General features: G+C 48.1%; 1 protein-coding gene across 4 annotated transcripts in view; it reads left to right on the top strand.

The window, feature by feature from the left end:
• LOC138453040 (uridine-cytidine kinase-like 1) overlaps positions 1-13,935 on the top strand; it is a 446,519-nt gene that overhangs the window by 312,066 nt on the left and 120,518 nt on the right. The gene's annotated exons all lie outside the window — the stretch shown is intronic.

Genomic DNA, 13,935 nt, shown 5'->3' with positions numbered 1-13,935 from the left:
ATTTCGCTCTCCATGCATTATTACCTCTTCCTTCTGCTAAAGGCGAGACCTTCAGGAATCCCTCTTCTTTATTTCGCTCTCCATGCATTGCATTACCTCTTGTTCCTTCTGCTAAAGGTGAGACCTTCAGGAATCCCTCTTCTTTATTTCGCTCTCCATGCATTGCATCAACCTCTTGTTCCTTCCACTAAAGGCGAGACCTTCAGGAATCCCTCTTCTTTATTTCGCTCTCCATGCATTGCATTACCTCTTCCTTCTGCTAAAGGCGAGACCTTCAGGAATCCCTCTTCTTTATTTCGCTCTCCATGCATTGCATTACCTCTTCCTTCTGCTAAAGGCGAGACCTTCAGGAATCCCTCTTCTTTATTTCTCTCTCCATGCATTGCATTACCTCTTCCTTCTGCTAAAGGTGAGACCTTCAGGAATCCCTCTTCTTTATTTCGCTCTCCATGCATTGCATCAACCTCTTGTTCCTTCTGCTAAAGGTGAGACCTTCAGGAATCCCTCTTCTTTATTTCGCTCTCCATGCATTGCATCAACCTCTTGTTCCTTCTGCTAAAGGTGAGACCTTCAGGAATCCCTCTTCTTTATTTCGCTCTCCATGCATTGCATCAACCTCTTGTTCCTTCTGCTAAAGGTGAGACCTTCAGGAATCCCTCTTCTTTATTTCGCTCTCCATGCATTGCATCAACCTCTTGTTCCTTCTGCTAAAGGTGAGACCTTCAGGAATCCCTCTTCTTTATTTCGCTCTCCATGCATTGCATCAACCTCTTGTTCCTTCTGCTAAAGGTGAGACCTTCAGGAATCCCTCTTCTTTATTTCGCTCTCCATGCATTGCATCAACCTCTTGTTCCTTCTGCTAAAGGTGAGACCTTCAGGAATCCCTCTTCTTTATTTCGCTCTCCATGCATTGCATCAACCTCTTGTTCCTTCTGCTAAAGGTGAGACCTTCAGGAATCCCTCTTCTTTATTTCGCTCTCCATGCATTGCATCAACCTCTTGTTCCTTCTGCTAAAGGTGAGACCTTCAGGAATCCCTCTTCTTTATTTCGCTCTCCATGCATTGCATCAACCTCTTGTTCCTTCTGCTAAAGGTGAGACCTTCAGGAATCCCTCTTCTTTATTTCGCTCTCCATGCATTGCATCAACCTCTTGTTCCTTCTGTTAAAGGTGAGATCTTCAGGTACATCTTCCTTTCTGCTCTCCATCTAAAGCCCTCTTTTTCAGGACAGCAATGGGTATAACCCGACAAGGCACTATTCCACTCTCCATGCAAAACCCTCTCGGTCCTCCCACTAACAGTGAGATCTTCAGGAGCCTTTCTTTTTATACTATCTCCATCCAAAGCCCTCTTTTCGCCCACTAAGGGGGAGAGCCACACGAGGCTCTGTTCCACACTCAGTGCTTCTCCCTCTGATTCCTGCAACTAAAACTGAGATTCTCTTGGTCCTCTCTTCCAATCCACTGTCACCTTTTTCTTCCCAACACTTTTCAAAAATCTCTCTTCCTTACCACAGACAATGAGAAGGCCACTCCTTCCTTGTAAGCCGTTGGAAAAACTTGCCCATTCTTATGCATTGTTAGCACAAGGACCCGGTTTCCTCATAGTCAGGAAATCTATTCTAAAGAAGTCGATGTTTAAATATAACTGTTCCAAGACAGCGTGAGTGAGAGCAAATGTTGTGACATTGACTAGCGTGGTGACATTGCCATCTAGAGGGTGTCCTGTTACTGCAAGCTAGCAGTAAAAAAAAAAAGCATTTTCAGTTTTCTAACTTTTTAAAAAATATATTTTTATTGGTTTTAAGATACAACATGTATCAACTTCGAAAACACCTCCCCCCCCCCTTAATGCCCAAGGACTCGAGATGACTATAACACAGCTACCAGTCATTTCAAAAACACAGAACTACACTTTTAGAACATATTAAGGATACAAATGTTGGGGGGGCACCATTGGAGCATATAGTCACTCTGCAAATATTGGAGAACCGGGCCCCAGTCCAATTGAAAGTTCTCGGTGGCTCCCTGCAGTTTACATGAGGTCCACTCCATAGTTACAAAGTGCCATACCTTTCTAAGCCATTGGAGTTGTGTCGGGGGCGTCTGTCGCTTCCAACCTTGGGCTGTCACCAACCAGGCTGCCACCACCAGGACCATGATCACCTTCCGCTGGCGCTTGGTGTGCGTTTTTTGTGTGGAGTCCCGTATGCCCGCCAGCCATATTCTGTCCCCAAGGTTTTCAGACCCTTGAACCATTTTCCCGGCTTGAGCCTTGACCTCGTTCCAGAAGCATGTAATGTTCGGGCAGGTTCTCCAGATAGGTTTCCAATCTCATTCCTGTCGACATCCACACCAGCATAAACCATCCGTATTCGGGTACATTTCTTTCAGTCTCCTTGGCATTAGATGCCATTGCAGCAGTACTTTTTGCCACATTTCCCTCAGGTGACATGATCTGGTCAGTGTAGCGACGCTTCGCCACACCTCTTCCCAGTGGGATCGCGGAATTTCCATCCCCAGCGTCCCTTCCCACCTCCTCATGTATAACCATACAACCTCTTCCCCTTGCGAGTTCAGGTGAGCGTACAGATTGGATATCAGTTTGCGCGTGCCTGTATCTGTTATCATATAGGTCTCAAATTTCGTGAGGTCTCTAGTTCCCGCTTCTTCATTGATCGAGGTGGATAGCCAGTGACTCAATTGGACATATCGGTACCTCTCTGCCCTCGCCACCCCCAGTTCCTGAACAGTCTTCGAACGACCTAAGTGACCTGTCTTTGTACATATTGCCAATTTTAGTACAGCCCACCTGTTTCCAGGACGTGAAGGCCTTCGGGTCCATACCCGGTGGGAAATCAGGGTTGTGAAAGAGCGGCGTAAACGGAGATGGATGTGTTGTCAAGTTTCCCTTCCTTACTGCCAAGTCCCACGCATTGAGAGGAGCGCTCATTATCTCGCTTAGTCAGGTATTCGTGTGTCTGTACCTTTTGTGGGACCACAAGATATTTGAGAGCGGGCCCCCGACCGCAGCTATGTCCTGCATTGTCCATTTGGACTGTGGGAAGTCTGCCACCCACTCCTTGATGACTCGCAGTTGCACCGCTTCATAGTACGTCTTAAAGTGTGGAAATGCCTGGCCCCCTTCCTTCACTGCCGCTGTCAACGTGGCCATTGCTTCTCTCGGTCTCCTTTGTTGCCACACGTATGCGGATGTCATCTTGTTTAATGAACGAAAGAATGACCTGGGGAGCCTAATTGGGAGGGCCTGGAAATAGTACAAGACTTTAGGGAGAATCGTCATCTTAACCACTGAGATGCGCCCCCACCACGAGGTGGATAGTGGCGTCCATCTTGTCAGCAGTTTTTGGAGGTGGGTGAGCAATTCTGGAAAATTTGTAGTGTACAGTTGCTTTATCCTGAAGGTGACTTTAATTCCGAGATAGGTTATACTCTCCTGTGCCAGCTTCACTCCTTGTTTCTGGGCCAGGCCTGATATGGTTGCTGGGTCGGCCGACAAGTTCAGTACCTCTGTGCTTTTGTTTATTTTGAGGCCTGAGATGGCTCCGAATGCCTCCAACTCACTCATAAGTGTGGGTAAGGATCTGGTGGGACTGGTCAGAGCCAACAACCTGTCATCGGCGAATGCCGTGGTTTTATGTTCCAGCCCGCCCATCAGCACTCCCTTAATTAGGTGGTGTTGTCATATCCTCACTAGGAGGGGTTCTAGGAACAGGGCATACAGAAGGGGGGACAGTGGGCACCCCTGCTTAGTGCCTCTCGTCTGCGCGACAGTTTTGGACAAGAAGCTGTTCACAGCGATTCTTAAGGAGGGACTTTTGTAATTTGACTTCATCATCCTCCTGTAGGAGTCTCCAAAGCCCATGTGTGCCATCGTACGAAAGAGCTGCGACCATTTGACTGGGTTGAACGCTTTTTCAGCGTCTAGCGCTACTAGTATAGCCTCAGTGTTTGTGCGCTCTGCCTTTTCTATTATGTGGCACACTCTCCTAGTGTTGTCCGCTGTTTGCCTTGTGGGCACAAAGCCTGACTGGTCCGCATCCACCAGAGAGGACAAGTGTACAGTCAATCAGTTAGCTAAGACTGTGAAGAGCTTTGCATCCAGGTTTATCAGAGCAATCTGTCTATATGATCCTGGGAGGGTGGGATCTTTGTCCGGTTTCAGAAAGAGCACTAGTTTTGCCTCGTTCATTGACGGTGTGATATTACCCCGGGATTTGAAGGTGTTAAACAATGCTGTGAGTCTGGGGGCCAGTATATTTCAGAATTTCTTGTAGAATGCGTCAGTGTACCCGTCCGGGCCCGGTGCCTTGTTCTTGGGGAGTTGTTTGATGGCCTGCAACACTTCCTCCAGTGAAATGTCTTGATCTATTGCTTCGCGGGCTTCCTCAGCCAGTTGCAGCAGGGCTACATTCTGGAGATACGTTTCCTGGTCCTCTTCTTTTAGATTACTGGTGGTATACAGGTCCTGGTAAAAAGTTATCATAATCTCACCCATTTCGTCGTTGCTCTTTTTCCGGGCACCACAGGGGTCCACCAACGCCAATATGGATCTCTCCCTGGTCAACTCCCGGAGCCGCCGAGCGAGTAGAGCATCCACCTTGTTGGCGAGGATGTAATACCTTTGTTTCGTCCTCATGAGTGAGTGGCCCACTTTCTGAGTATGAATGACCTCCAGTTTACAATGGATGTGCTGCATGGCCCGCCTCTTGGCTGTACTAGGGTTAGCCGCTGCCTCCTTCTGTGCATCTCGCAATTATGATTCAAGGTCCCTTTTTCAAGGCTATTAATTCACCCCGCAGAACCGCCTTGAAGGCGTCCCACACAGTGACTTGCAGGGTCTCTCCCGTGTTTTCGTTAAAGTACATATCAATCTTCCCTTGGATTTCCTCTGCCAGCACTGAATCTTGTAGCAGCTCCGAGGGGAATCGCCAGGTCCATACTCTGCCCCCCAAGCTTCAGCATATTCAAAGTTCCAAAAATACCATAGAATAATTTTAACAGTTACTTTTGTGAGCTTCTCGGTGTTCCCTTCCCCACACTTCAGTCCTTTGAACAGTACTTCAAAACTAACTAGTCTTCAACTTGGTTGGGCATCTTGGGGCTCTGTTTCCCAAGTGCTGGCCTCTTTCCAACCTTTAAACACAGTCACTGTTATAATATAATGTGGCACAGTTCTTTCTTGATTTCACAGGATGCCCTTCCCCAGCTTTGGGCCCCTTTAATTCACAACACAAATTCTGCTGGTAAATATATACCTTTTCCTTAGTGATAATCTTTTCCAGATAGCATCCTTTCATTGGGTAGAATCAGAGGCTTTCGGAAATGCCAGGCTCCTTGCTTTTCCTGGGCGTGACCACTCTGACCCTTTCTGCCCCTCTTTGTTCTTTTGCTTTTCCTGCTCCTTTCCTTTCCGTGCACACTTGCACTGTTTACTCTTGCTCTTCTTATCGTGCCCCTGGAACCTGTTCTTTATTATCTCTGTGCTACCTTGCACCTTCCTTTGCCTTTTCTCAGGCCCCCTCTTTCATTACGGGCCACTCTCACCCTTGGGCTTCTTTCCTCTTTCTCTCACTTTCTGCTTCGATCAGTCTATTGCTCGCTTTTCGCTGCATTCTGCTTTTTAACTTTGCACTTTACTTTTGCTCTCTGCTTGTGCTTTCAGCCTTCTATGCGCTTTGCTTTCCTCTGGACTTTTGCTGCACTTTCAACGTTCTCTGCTTTTCTTTTGCCTTCAGCTGCGCTTCTGCTTTCATACTTTCCTTTCTTTTTATTTTGCAATTTCGTGCCGCTTTCACTGTCCGTGCCTTTCTCCCGCTCTGCTCTCATCCAAACGCACGCTCCCGAGTTTCTCTCACATTCTCCACTGAACTCGCTGGGCAGCGTCACGAGACGGTCCTTCCAGGGATTTCAGGATTGAGGTCAGGGTCTCACCACCTGGCCCTCAGGGAATGAGAACTTTCCTGGACCTGGCCTGCAGAATGCAGGCAGCGTTTCTCCAGCTCCCTCGAGGCACTAGCCCTGGCCACGCTGTAGCACACAAACACAAGGCCAATGTCTCACACGGCGTCGTCCTCAGGCCTGCAGCTTCTGCTTCTCTCTGCTCCTGAGCTCCACCAGGCCGAACTGCATCCCCAGCTCGCTTGCATATGTGAGCATGACCACACCTTTTGTAGTGCACCATTCTGTCAAGTGGAGTCAGGTGTGAACGGTTGTTTAGAAGCCGTAGCTGAACTGAAAGTGTCATGGGAAAGCAAGATGTGCACTGCAATCTCGGAGCTGAGATCCTCGCTGGAGTTCAAGATTGATGCAGTGAGCGTGGACGAGAATTTGTTGCGACAAGACATACGCGCGTTGGCCAAGCGCACAGGAATCCTAGAAAAGGTAAAAGCCAACACAAGCACCTGCATGACCAACGCAAAAGAAGTTCACGTGCTGAAACAGATGCACAATCTTGAGAATAGAGCCGAAGAAGCAGGACATGCCCACAGGAATAATGTGCGCATTGTGGGGCTTCCAGAAGGCGAAGAAGGATCAGTCCTGACAAACAATGTTGAAAGCAAGCTATTGCAAGAGATACCGGGTGGTACGTTAAGCCAGGGATTTGCAGTGGAAAGAGTGCACAGGGCCCTGATGAGGCCGCCACCGGGGGCCCCATCGTGGCCTATTATTGGCAAGATTTTGTACTATAAAGACAGAGAAGGGCCTGGAGCATTTCCGCAAAGGGGGAACATAAGCAGAGCGTCGGCGACCATCACTGCATACACCCTTTTGGTGCAGAGGCAACGGTTGAATTATGTGGCAGTAAAGGGGAGGCCACGGGAAGCAGGCTACAGATACATGCTGTTATACCCGGCAAAGATGAAGGTGCTGCATAGGAATAAAACGCTGTTCTTTGAAACACTTGAAGATGTGACTGCATGGCTGGACTTGGAAAGCTGTCCGAGGGAAGCGGAAGACCAGACAGAAAGCAGAACAGAAAAGTGAACCGGCGCCGTGTTGATGCTGTATTGTCGCATAAGGAGACAATTGAGAGATAAGTACAGCACACTTAATGACACCGGGACTTGATTATAGTAGAATGCATAGGGACTCGATACGATAGTCTATGTGGCCCTACATGGCGACATGTGAGCGCAATGCAGGAGGCACAGCACCAGGAGAGGCGCTACTATCCCCCCCGGAGGTAGTTTGGTTAGGATACCACTAGGGCGGTATCCCCCTGCTGAGTACCGAGTATCGGTTGTACCGAGACATGGGCTATATGCGGGGTAGCCTGAGATCCAGGAATGGAGCTGGGCAACAGCTGAGGGAAGTTGAAGGGAGGGAGGGGGGAAAACAGTTGGGGTTGGGTGTGGTGGGGGGGAGTTGGGGCAGGGAACAAGCTTAAATCCACCTGCTACTGTGCATGGTGCGGAAGACGAGAGGACAGATGGGTGACCTCAAGATAGCAACCTGGAATGCCAGGGGGCTCAATAGTTACTTGGAAGAGGAATAAAATCATGATGTATCTGAAGAGGCACAGGATAGACCTCGCCTTATTGCAAGAAACGCACCTTACAAAAGAAAAACAGGATATGATGATAAAGAAATGGAAGGGGACTACCATAGGGGCAATGTATTCTGCATACACCCGTGGGCTGATTACTTGGATAGCACCCCATGTCCTCTTTCAGTTATTACAGTCCACCGTGGAATCAGATGGGAGGATTGTGGCGATACGGGGATTGATGGAAAATAGAAAGCTGTGTCTCATTAATACATATGCCCCGAACCAAGACACTGTGGCCTATTTCAAGACCTTATATAGTAAGGTTAGTCCGTACATTGGGGGGCGGGTGCCGTTATATGGGGAGGTGACTTTAATTGCACGCTTGGTCTTAGTGTCGACAGATCAGACAAGAAGCTAGACAAACCTACCCCTGCAGCCAGAACCTTGAGGGCCCTGCTGGGAGACTTTCATTTGGATGATATATGGAGGCTACACCATCCACACGAAAGACCTTATTCTCATTACTCGGCCCCACAAAACTTGTATACACGGCTAGATTATATGCTTGCTACTCCGGTGCTGACGGGGGAGTTAGTGCGGTCGTAATACAAGGCAAGGGTCCTCTCAGGCCACTCACCACTGATCTTAACATGGCAATATACGCCTCCTAAAGTTAGGATCCCAACGTGGCGGCTTAGAGCCGAAGCATTGCAAGATAGTGTTCAGGGAGGACTTGAGAAAGGACGTGGTAGAATACTTCGGAAATAACACTAGAAGCGTAAAATCAGCTGGCATTCTATGGGAGGCATTTAAGGTGGTGGTGAGGGGAGCAGCTATTTCCAAATCCAAAGGGCTACAAGGAGGCATAACGCAGGAGCTGCAAAAGGCAGAGGCGAAATTAGAAGCAATTATGCAGAGGGATGAAAACTCCCTTGAGGAGGGCAAAACCATAAGCCAATTGCAGCTAGAGTGTGGAGGGTACTGGGAGAGATTATGCAACTTAAACTGCTAAAAATACATAGAGAGGCAGCACGCTGGCAGGGACAAGCCGGGGAGGTTGCTGGCATGGTTATATAAAAATGAGACGCCCATATTACCGATCAGAGCAATAAAGGGGGCGGGATGGACAGATATGATACCCAAGAGGGCGTGAACAGGGGAAACACTAGAGGATATTGGCTTACCTAAACTGAGTAGCGAAGAGAGAGAGAACCTAGAGGCCCCAATCACATTAGAGGAACTAGAAGAAGTAATTAAGCTATTACCTACCAGCAAGGCCCCGGTAACAGACGGACTCCCCAAAACGTATATGACGGAAGTGCTCCCCCCGCCGCTGGCAATGTTGAATGAAGCGTTAGAAATTGGGATATTGCCAGAATCCCTGAGGGAGGCAACTATTATCCCACTGCTCAAACCTAATAAGCCGAGTATGGACTGTGGGTCGTACAGACCGCTATCCATGCTGAACCGGGACAGCAAGATACTTACGGCTGTGTTGGCAAACAGACTGAGACAGGTTATTAACAAACTTATACATCCTGACCAGACTGGATATGTGCCGCACACAAGCACCTCTGACAATCTCTGAAAGCTCCACCGAGTCATAGAGCAGACGGAAGGGGACTCGCAAGAAGTTGCAATTGTCTCATTAGATGCGGTGAAGGCCTTCGACTCAGTCAAATGGTCTTGGCTAATGGCAGCCGTAAAGGAATATGGTATTGGGAGTGGGTGAAACTACTGTACAGTATGCCACTAGCCAGAGTCAAGACGGGAGCAATTACCTCAGAGAGGTGGCAACTCAGTAGGGGCACCAGACAGGGTTACCCTTGGTCCCTGATGCTGTTTATCCTCGCACTAGAGCCCTTAGCGATACATCTGAGGCAGCAATACGAGGAGGTGGGAATCTACACGAAAGGAGGGCCACATCTGATATCAATGTATGCCGACGATATGCTGTTATACTTGAGGTATCCGGAGGAAAACATGCAATATATCTTAGAAGTAATGGAGCGATTCGCGTTGCTCTCTGGCATCACAGTTAACCCCAATAAGTCATGTATTTTCCCCCTGGGTAGATACAAGGGGATTCCGCAAGAACATCTACCAGCATTGCAAATACCCTGGGAGACCAGAACCTTCAGATACCTGGGGATTGAAATCTATCACACGGTAGAGGCTGAATATAAACATAACACAGAGTAGGCAGTGGGAAAAGTTGGGAATAGCATGAGATTCTGGGCTTAGCTCCCTCTGGCCGTGGTAGGGAGTGTGGCACTGTTGAGGATGGTAGTATTGCCGAGGTTGTTACATTTTTTTTGGGAATATTCCATATATGATACCCAAGCAGTTCTTTGTTAAACTTCAGAGCATATGTAGAGGGTTCATATGGCATAATACCAGGAATAGAAAAGCCCTGTGGAAACTGCAGAATATGTATGACAAAGGGGGCATACAATTGCCCAACTTTGAGGTTTATTATCAAGTCAGCCAATTCATATATGTGGCTAAGTGGTTAACGGAAGACTCAACGTCAGAGTCCAGATTGTGGAGGTCTGAATGTGCTCCGTTATTTTTGAAAGAATGGATATGGCTGCCAAAACCAGAGCTAAAAGGGTGTGCAAGGATGTTAGAACTGGGATGGAAGATGTGGTGTAAGGCTTGCCAGGCCATGGAGAACCCGCCCCTGTGTTGTCCGCAATTGTCGTTAGTGGCACTGACTGAAGGAGACGAGCAATTGAGGAAGACGATTCGCATGCACTGGGAACCACTGGGCGTTGCAACGCTGGGGGATGTATGGCAAGAGGGGAAGGTAATGGAATTTCGCATATTGGCAGAAGAAACAGGCCTACACTCAGGACAGTATATTACCTAGATCAGATTAATACAGCTGGTGAAAGAGACCTGGTCATAAATAGCACTGGAAGACCAACCCGACACGGCCATAGAAACAATTTGATATCTCAGAGGGGGGACACGAGGTCTCCAGAATCTATGAACTACTGATGTCCAGGGTGGGAAAAGAAGTGACCCAGCTGAGACTGGACTGGGAAGAGGAAGCCGGGGAACCCATGAATGAGGGGCTCTGGGAGAAGGTCCAGAGATAACATTAAAAAGGTATCTAGGACGCCATCCACGATCAACTCCCGGCGCTGCCCAAAATGACCCACCACATCCACCACGCCTGGCGGGACGCACACAAACTAATCGGCTGGAAAGGACAGCCAACACTGATACAACCCATATGGCACAATGCGCTCCTCCCAGAAATAGTAAAAATGGGCTCCTTTGGTCACTGGCAAGCAAAATGAATACACACACTAGCACATGTGATACAAGGGGGTCGCCTCCTGGGCTTTGAGACTATGCGAGAACATTCGACCTGGCACCCATGGACCGGTTTCGGCATGCGCAACTGACCCACGCCATCCGCACCCAATTCCCTGACACGACGATCATACCCCCCTGCTCTCCCATTGAGACCAATATTCTCCCGCAACACATCTCTTCTAAAGTCACCTCCACTCTCTATCAGGCCCTTAACTCGTTCTGGGCTGCACAGCTCGACGGGCTCAAGGCAAAGTGGGAAAGGGATGTAGGTCCCCTGGAACCTGAAGACTGGGTGGAAGCATTAATGTCCCCCAGAGAAATTGGTATAGAATCCAAGCTTAGACTAATACAGTTGAGGATCCTCCATCGCTCATACCACTCACGTGCCGTAATAGCCAGATGGGGAGGAATAGAAGACGTGACATGCCTCCGATGCAAAACTGTACCCGCCACCTTCTATCATATGATATGGGACTGTCGGGTGGTACAGGCCTTCTGGGGAGACTGTGTTAACACAATCTCAGCCGCTCTGGCGACATCAATCCCTAGGGATCCCAAGATGGTACTCTTAGGCATTGGAGGTGAAGTAGACCTGTCTAAATATGGGAAAATGTTTCTGGCAATTGCGCTGGGAGCAGGCAAAAGACTTATTGCAGCCAATTGGGGATCTGCCGATCCACTGAGCCTGAACCGTTGGAGTAACGAGTTGGACAGGTGCGCAGCCTCAGAGCGCCAGATCTATAATGCACAGGGCTGCTCCCGTAAATTTGAAAAAGTATGCGGTAAATGGTTGGATGCTCACTAAGACCTGCGGGTGGGGGTACACCAGTAGCACTGCTAGCATTGATTGCCTGCCTTGTCCTTTTGATGTCTTATGGTCCTCGACCTCGTGGGCCCATGCTAGCTGTTATTATTGCCATATTGCCTTCATCCTATGTATGCCGATGATTCATGTCTCATTCATGTTCGTTTCTTTATGTTGTGTTGTTCAAACTCAATAAACAGTTATAAAAAAAAAAAGTATCTAGGAATGCGAGGCTGCACCAGATCCAGCTATACGTTACCCGGTTCATTACCCACAGAGCGTACATGACCCCCGAGAGGATTGCTCGATTCAAGAGCGCAGAAATATGTCCCAAATGTGGGGAAGTGAACACATGGATGATGCATATGTTCTGAGCATGCCCGGAAATTGGGAAATTCTGAGGAGAAATAGCCCACTGCTTAACCGAGAAGGGGATCATGCTAGATCTGGAATATGTGTGGGCATGCATGGTAGGGGGATTCTCTAGACTGTGCAAACTGAAACACGCAAGTAAACTCAAGGACCTGGCCTACATACTCGCCAAGCGCAGAATTGCTATGTGGTGGAAAGCAAACAGGCCAAAGGTAGAGGTCTGGTGGCATGATCTCCAGATATGGGCAGAAGCGGAAATGGCGGTGTGGAATGAAGCGGCCAATGGGGGGGGATGAGGAAGCGGGAACTTTGATGGCCTGGAGACAACTAGTGGCCACACTCTCAGGCCTGCCTAAGTGATCATGATTCCTCTGGGAATACAGAGGGGGAGGTACCCCTAGAGGAAACAATAGCAGAGGGCGAAGCAGAGTAGGCTCGAGTTAAGGGGGAGGGTAATGGGGAGGCAGTGGATGTTTTACGATACTGTATATGATGTTTGACGTTATGTTATGCACTATTGGGTCTGTTATTTGTTGAATGGTTGTTGTTAAAATTGATAAAAATAGTTTTAAAAAAATTGTTAATGAAGCACATGAAAGAGAACGAGCAAGTGAGCATTGCTTCAAAAAGAACAGACCCCATATAAGAGACTTTCAAGTTTGTGAGAGTATGCAATACACATATAAGAGAAGCTCTGACCGGACTGTATACCAGGCAGATACAATACAAGATAAAGAAAATATACAAGACTATCAAGTTATTAATGTGCAAAAAGCACACATGAGGAAAGCCCTGGCAGGAGGGTATATACCCAGCAAATTGAAGGTGCAAGAAAATGCATATGTGAGGAAGCCTTGGCAGGAGAGTATACCGGGCATGGTCAAGGCGGACAGTGTGTAAAAATATATTGTGCCAAGAAATCCTGATAAGGGCACATCAGAACTAGCAAAAGGCTGTTGTAATATATCAACCAAGAGAGAAAACCTGGCAGGAGAGTACACTAGGTATCCTAGCCAGACAACAACTAAAAGCCAAGTTGTTTTGTGTACCAGTTGTGGTGGTGTTCAAGAGAAACTCGAGGAACTGATATTCTTGAACATAAAGAGTGAAGAGAAATCCAGGCGAAGGCAACCACCTTCTGGAACAAGGAACTCTATCCTTCTGCAACTTTTGTGTTGGAGTTGCGCGTTTTCCTTTTTGAACATTTATACACCACTAAAGGGGAAAGACATTTTCCCTTTTCACCTTGAGTTGTTTTTCTTGAATGCGAGGGCCAGAATAGTACTTTTTTTAAAAAAAAATGTTTTTAAAACTTTTGGTTATTGCCATTTTCAAAAACAGTAACATTGAATAACCTCCTCCCAAGTCCTTCCCGCCCCACCCAGGATCAGATGGGTTGCTTAGGGTGCATAGTTTGTTAACGTAGAAAGAATTGTCAATTGATTCCCGAGATGCGCAGCTTTTGCGGGCAGTGTGTTTCATGGTCATCGTCAAGTAGAAAGCCAAGGACCAGTACCCACTCAGTTGAGAACTTGACGCTGTCCCCTTGGAGTGGGTAGGGGAGCCATTCCAGAGCTACGAAGTCCACACTTCGGCATGCCAGTCTTGTTCATATGGGGATTCCTTCGCCTTACAGTGTTGTGCTATTACTAGGGGTGCTGCTAGAGATATTGCAAAGGCCTTCCTATGGGGCTTCGGCCAGGCCCTGTTTACACCGTCTCCCAGCCCCAGTATGCTTTTTTTTATGCCTCTCTTAATCTGGTTGCCAAACACTTGTTTCATATTGTGGTTGATCGTCTTCCAGTACGCTCCTAGCTTTGGACAGTCCCACCAGATGTGGGCCCGGCCACCCCGACCCCTGCATGCGCGCCAACATTCTTGAGAGGTTCTCCCACTAATAGCGTGCAAATGTGCTGGTG

Source organism: Ambystoma mexicanum, chromosome 4p (assembly GCF_040938575.1).
Source record: "Ambystoma mexicanum isolate Mex_15411 chromosome 4p, UKY_AmexF1_1, whole genome shotgun sequence".
NCBI classification, from domain to species: domain Eukaryota; kingdom Metazoa; phylum Chordata; class Amphibia; order Caudata; family Ambystomatidae; genus Ambystoma; species Ambystoma mexicanum.
Note: the sequence above shows the minus strand (reverse complement) of the source record. Positions and strands in the feature narration are given on the sequence as shown.